The 7179-nt window shown below is 38.5% G+C and overlaps 1 protein-coding gene across 4 annotated transcripts in view; it reads right to left on the minus strand.

The window, feature by feature from the left end:
- Kek5 (leucine-rich repeat, immunoglobulin-like domain-containing kekkon 5 protein) overlaps positions 1-7179 on the minus strand; it is a 269622-nt gene that overhangs the window by 219427 nt on the left and 43016 nt on the right. The gene's annotated exons all lie outside the window — the stretch shown is intronic.

A 7179-nucleotide genomic window follows, 5' to 3' on the forward strand; every position in this document is an offset into this window, starting at 1 on the left:
TGTCGTGGAAATGTTTAATTAAAGGTAAATTGCATATTTGACGTTCTCCTGTTTAATATAATACAATACCCTCTAGCATTCACTCCAAAATACCATCGATATCCGCGCAAACCGGAGAGAAGTCTGGCGTTGATGATTCGCTACGGAATAAATTATTGTTGAGATTTGTATATACGGACCACATATAATCACGCTACGTATCCGTATCCACAGGGCTGCGCTGGCGGTTTTCGCATAAACGCGGCGAATGGTGGTAAGCTGTATCAAGCGTCGATCGGCTGCACTGCGGCTTTAATAGAATAACTAAACTCGACTTATACGAGACAAACAGGAGAGGCCGATCATCAATTATTTGAGCACGCCGCAAGGTAGTATGGGTATCACAAAGGTATACGCGTACATGCATGCGCCCTCCAGCGTACAGAGAATGGCTTAAATGTAACATCCGCCCGACATTCTTCGTCGTGAAATTTTAAGTCCGCGGAATTGAGACTGCGGCTCTTCCGGTGAGCAACTACGACATTGTTGGACGAAGGTAATCACGCTTGTCGTCTAGTAATATAACACACACAAAGAAGCTCCGTCAGAAACCGTGGAACGGTGGGGAGATCTAGACCGACATGCTCATTTTAAGGGTCGTAAGTGACGTAATCAGAAGGCGTCGCTGCTATAGAGAGAAAGTCGCCAAGAGAATACACTTTTCGCAAGAGAAGTTATAACCTGAATACATAAATTTTTAAGCCGCGATGGACAATGCTTAATAAGCTTAATGTTTGTAATTTTTTTCTAGAAACAAAACATGTCTGTGTAATTTGCAATATATTTTATGTTTGGCGTTTTAGACGGTAGAGATTTGGAAACAATGTTATCTTCGGTCGCAAAAACTATCGTTGTTGTTATTTTGTGTCTCGCGATCGAACCTAGTTTAGTTTCCATTCAAGACTACCGCGATGTCGTGACCGCACTCGGCGCTTCTATACGCGAACTGCATTTACTTGCCCCGACATGGACATGCCAGAGAGAAAGAGAAAGAAAGAGAGAGATAGAGCTTTCGAAGGAGCGACGATGAAATCTGTCGGGGAAAATGCACACGTCAAAGGAATAGTTTGCGCGCGCGAGATCGATGTACTAGCCAATCGAAACAAATTTCATTCGCTACACGGCCTGAAACGCTCTCGGAATTGTGGGCTAGCGCCCAAAGCATGTTATGTACGAACGTTCTAGATTACACCGTTAGGCAACGATCGCTAAGGCCGGTATTATCGTTACAATAATGGCGTTGTAACGGTGCGGTGTAAAAGCCGATGGTGCTCTAACGAGAGAGAGAGAGAGAGAGAGAGAGAGAGAGAGAGAGAGAGAAGAGAACAAGAGGGAGAGTACAAGTTAATAGATTCTACACAGATACGTCCTCACAAAATCATCTTTCTAGATCAATTCCATCGTTCGGCTCAAAAGAAATGCAACTAAAAATACATCTACAATAGAAGATTTCAAATGATAAACGAATGAATATGCATTTTTTCTTTCCCTACATGTTACCTTTAAAATATGCCGCATCAATAGAGCTCAAGCTTTAAAAGACCATACTCGTAAATATGCAACATGCATGCGACAAAAACTTTCAAAAGAAACAACGTTGGTTCTGCAACACTGTCATTTTCTGCCACCGGAGAAGCTCTCGCAGTTCGGACCCGAAATTAATTGCGGTATTTCTAATTAGCAATTAATGAATTAGTAAATGTCATGATATTATAGAAATCAATTATTAATCGATTCCAATCAACGGTCGAAAAATACTGAAAAAGGATCAACGACTGGCTTGTATTATCAGTCAATTCAATATGCGGTCGAGTTCAATTTGGTTGCGGCAAATAACGATCGAGGCGTCGATTAGCAATTATAATTTCGTATCCGGAACCATGGCAGTACCATACGTGCTATGCAGCGGTCGCTGTTGAAACTTTCAAAACACTATATGCGTCCACCTTCATTGCCCCCGTTAGCCTTTCATCCCCTCCTGAAACTGGTCTCGAATCGCTTCCTATTCGCAGCATGCGCGCGTAATGACTGCGAACGATCGATTCTGTACGCCATATAACGACAGATGAACAGCGTGAAATCCAGCGAGGAATCTTACAAGCTAGGGTATCGTTGCCTCGAGGTGTATCCCGCTTCGATAACGCGAATAGTTACGATACCATCCCGTCGACACTTGAATATCTCGTCGTTATTCGCCGCTCGTTACGGTAAAACCGGCATCGAGAGTGTCTCATATGTTATACGTTCGTGATAAGGACCTCGAGTACCAAGGAATAGGTTCAACGACTTCTACAAGTGACTATCCCGGTTGATCGCGAGCTAGATAAAAATAACTCCGTTAATAACGGAAAGAGCGATCGCGGTTGGAAGAGCACAGCACGCAACAGCAGAACCTACCCGCCGGAACCAAGCGCGTTTGGTCGTACGCTAAATGGAATTCCATTCCGTCTCGATTTAATTTGGATGAATGGTAGGGTGTGGGGGCGGGCGCGACGATTAATTGACGAAAATTCACGTTAGAACAATGACTTTCTCGGCTGGAGTGCCGAACGAATGGTCGTCGCAGACAGCGGCAGAGGGCTGTAATTCGCATCAGGAATGGCCCATTCTACGCGAAGATATTCCAACTTCTTGGGCCGTAAAGAGCGACCGGCACTTTCTCTAACGATACTTATGTGAAGTTAGCATCTGCTTTACTATTTTTGCCTCGCGGTGGTGATGAAATAGCGATTTAGTGACCGACAAGATTCAACGCCGTTGGTGGAAGCCAAGGTAAAGTCATTTAAATGAATGCTAATTATTATAACTCACTTAAGTAATTATCATATGTATGTACGTTAAAATCTTCGAGGCAAAAAGCTTAGAGAACTTTGAGCATGACACATTAAATAATGAAAATGCTCATTTACTTTGCTCTACTCTAGCAATTTCTACTTGCGAAGGACATAACTACATGTACTTTATTATTGATCACTAATCGCGTACATGTCCAATCGTATCAATTAATTCGTAAACACATCGGGAAGTCATATCCATTTATTCGTAAATAAGGTGTCTATTTATGTAATGTATTATCGATTTACGTTTCTAGTGAATTCAATCGATTAAATTGTTTCAAATGTGTGTGTGTGTATGCTCGATATTAATATTTATTATCTTTTAGTCACATCAGTGCAAGCTGTTATTCATTTCTATCGCAGCCATAGCGAGTGAAATGATAATATAATCATGTTTTAGGGATACAACCGCGTTATCCAATCGTGGTATTATTTTGTCGCTTACTTCTCCCTTGGCTTGCTAAATTTCGCATACCGGCGTCGGCAAATCTGGGCATGAAAACGTATAAGATCGTTATAGGAAAAACGTGCTCCTCTCGTGGTCGTGCACAAATCTGTAGTATTCCACCATCTGGCTTGCCGTAAACCCATAGCGGTTTACTCGGTCCTTTCGCCACGGCAATATTATCGATACATCCTGCTCGCGGTAAACGGCTAAGTAATGTTAAAAAAACGAAAAAGAACGATACGCAACTAGACTCTTCGTGTTTAAAAAAAAAAATTATTTTTCATGTCACTTTGAAATATAATTCATGCTTCCTTGACCTATATTTTTCCAAAGATTTTAAATTAATTGTGTAAAAAAAAAAATAAAAAAAGTTCATGATATATTTGCTTTTGACAAAACGTAGCAAGTGCGTTAACGACAATGTTATTCCGCGATCCTTATTCGAATCATTTCTAGATAGATGAAACCAGAATGAAAACGCGTACGTGTTCAATTTGATAACCGATGGAATGTAACTGACAGAGGGCTAAATATGATGGAGGGTTCGTCGCGATGACGATGATCCTTCGTAAATCGTCATGTGCAGAGCGTTTTCGAAATATGCGACCTACATTTTTTACCCGGAAAAGAGTCAGAGTTACGGACAGGAACACAACAGCTGGTACGTAAAATCGGTATAAAGAACTCTATCCGGCACGCGAGGTAGTAAATATCGGAATCCTCGTGAAACTTCAGAGTCATATACGCCCTCGCATAATGCTGGGTTCCTGTGGGGCGTTACGGGGCAGGCAGACCCGTCTGTGAAATAAATCATTGCAAATACCTTCCGACACGTAATGGTAGAAGACCTGATTTTACCTCCTCCATGAACGAATTCTAACAGAGCATCTACAAATACTTATAATTTCATTAAAGGATTCACACAATTATAATATGCTATCTTAACATATTATAAGCTTTCGAGTGAGAAATTTGATTATAATGTATAATTCTATCTCGAGAGAGAAATATAAATTAAATTGTAGAAATGTATAAAAATAATAACAATGAAAGTTCTTTAAATATCGCAATTCTTTCTATTCATATATTGTAATAATTTCTATTATTAGTACTACTTCTAACCATTTTATTCCAAATTATTCCAAATTTTTAACTATTTTCATCCAAATGATTTGAAAAGAATAATTGCGTACTAAAATTGTAATCTTCACTCACATGCACATGCACATCTTTTATCTCAATTCACAAATAACACTTTAAATGACCAATTCACCGAAAACTGTGTAAATAGAAAAATATTTTTATCAATATTCGATGCTCGCAAACATGTTTTAAAGTACCATAAAATGGTTTATTTCGATAACATGCTTTTATATTACATATGCAGTTGTCGCACATAAGGCGACTTTCGCCGCGTTTGCATAAACGTATTCGCGTACCTCTCAGTTTTAATACCGTCGGGATAGTTGTACGGCACACTGTGTTAAGTGACTTAAACTTTTTTACGCTGTAATTGTAATGCAGAGTCCCCCGTCTCTCCACTCCTCAGTGCGTCCCATAAGATATCCGCATGAAGCGCAGTGCGTACCAGGTGAGTCGTAACTTCGAAAAACGAATCGGCTCCCGCGGGGGATAAAAGTCGCGTCGCGAAGAAACGTGGAAAATGGTAAACTCGATGAACAATGGTCCGTTTTTTACGAGAGTCTCGTAACTATTTGCGCGGCCCTCGCGAATGCATAAATGTGTACGAAAGGAACGAAGGAAGAAAAAGGATCGCGCTCAGTAAAAGAACCAGGACGGAAAACCTCGCTGCCATAAACAATCATGAATGTTTCTTTGCTGGTCGACCGTAAATTCATTTCTATCGACGATGAAATACAACTGCCTACATTTTAGCCTGCACTTTCACATAATTCTTAAACCCTGATTTAATATGTGCACCTATGCATTTTCGCAAAACAGCACGGTATAAAGAGCTTTGGAGATTTTTGGTATTAAGATATATATCGGTTCATAGTTGAACACATATTATAATTTATTTCAGGAGATAATAAAAGAATGCGAACATATTATATATCTATCTAAAGTAAAGTATCAAATTAATATTATAATTCCATAACAAAATAATTATCACATTAAATAATATTGTAGGCTTTGTTAATATATAGATAAATTATTATTTTCCAATATATGCGTATAATTATTATTATTTAACTTATAAAATATTAACTTTATAATAATGAAATAATTTTGCAAGTCTTTTATATACAAGTAATATATATATGTATAATATTGATAGACAATAGAAATTAAAATATCAATTTTGTAAGAGACATGAACGTTAAAATAATATAATGTTTAATAAAGTCGGAAATTTCTACCAAGAATTGCATATCATATCATATTATTTATACATACATACATACATACATATATATATATATGTATGTATGTATGTATGTATGTATGTATGTATGTATGTATGTATGTATGTATGTATGTATGTATGTATGTATGTATGTATGTATGTATGCAAGTATATATATATATATATATATATATATATATATATATATATATATATATGAGATACAAAATCAAATATGGACAACTAATTTTATCGGCCGTTACGGTGATGCAATGATGCGTGCAAATAACGGGTTTTCATTTCGCACATCAAATATTGCCAACAACTTTATGTCAAAATTATATCTCCGTAAATGAATATTTAGCGATTCAAAAACCATGCAATTTCGTTATTTCGCTTTTTTTTTTTTTTTTTTTTTTGAGTAAACGTGAACGAAAATAATAATGTATGGAAAATTCTGTTACAAAACAATGCAAAAATTTCTGTGACTCCTTATTGAATTTTATACGATAAAATTCTATCATTTGTCTTTATCGTAACACTATAACGTAGGAGGTAGATAAATTTCCCATCTATCGAGGCAAAGCCGTAAATTTCGCGAAAATACAATACAAGCTAGAGTACCGTACACAGTGAACAAGTAAGCTCGAAGTACTTCAACTGGACAATGCTTCTTACGTACTCGTCCGCGAAATTCACTTTCCAATAAAATTGAGTGTCGATTATTTTCACAATTATGTCAGATTTAATTTAGAAATACTCGGATGTATTTCCTAGTCGCCGTTGCATTGTCATTTAATTTCATTGGACAAAAGCTTCTCGACACAATGGATATAAAACAGATTAGAAGGAAAGACTCGACCGAATCTAATTTGTAACGGTCGACCAAAATGGAAGTACTGCGTACGTGTCGTCAAACTTTTCTGTTTTTTCTTCGCACGAAGGAGAATATAACACCTCGAATTCACGCACAATAAATTATTAATATCCTAATAACATTAATCATCCTTTAAAATAATTATACGTTTATGCAATCTCGTATTGTCGTGTCATCGTCGAGCGAGATGCATACGAGTAGTCTCCGCTTCATGCGAATACACGCTACCATCGACGAGAGAGTATGGGGAGCCAGCTGTACCATTTGAGAACAATGCGGCACAGCAGTTCGTACAGATGGATCAGCTTGCTCTTCCTGGGGAACGAGATCGAGAGAAAGAGCGGGAGCGGCTGAACATTGATGGAGAGAGAGAGAGAGAGAGAGAGGGAGGGAGGGAGGGAGGGAGGGAAGGAGAGAGAGAGAGAAAGAGAGAGAGATGGAGGGAGGAAGAGAGAGGAAGAGGTTGCCACAAGGCGATTCTACGATATTACGTACGTACCAGCGCACAATGGCTGCTTGCACTCGTAGGCGTCGTATCTTTGGACATACCTGTCCGGCACACAAATAGAACCAAAGGCAGAACGCTTTGAGTCCCACCAATGGTTCATGG

Source organism: Camponotus vicinus, unplaced genomic scaffold (genome assembly GCF_025532165.1).
Source record: "Camponotus vicinus isolate PSW18456_S1 unplaced genomic scaffold, iyCamVici1.0 SCAF_4, whole genome shotgun sequence".
Classification (NCBI taxonomy): Eukaryota; Metazoa; Arthropoda; class Insecta; order Hymenoptera; family Formicidae; genus Camponotus; species Camponotus vicinus.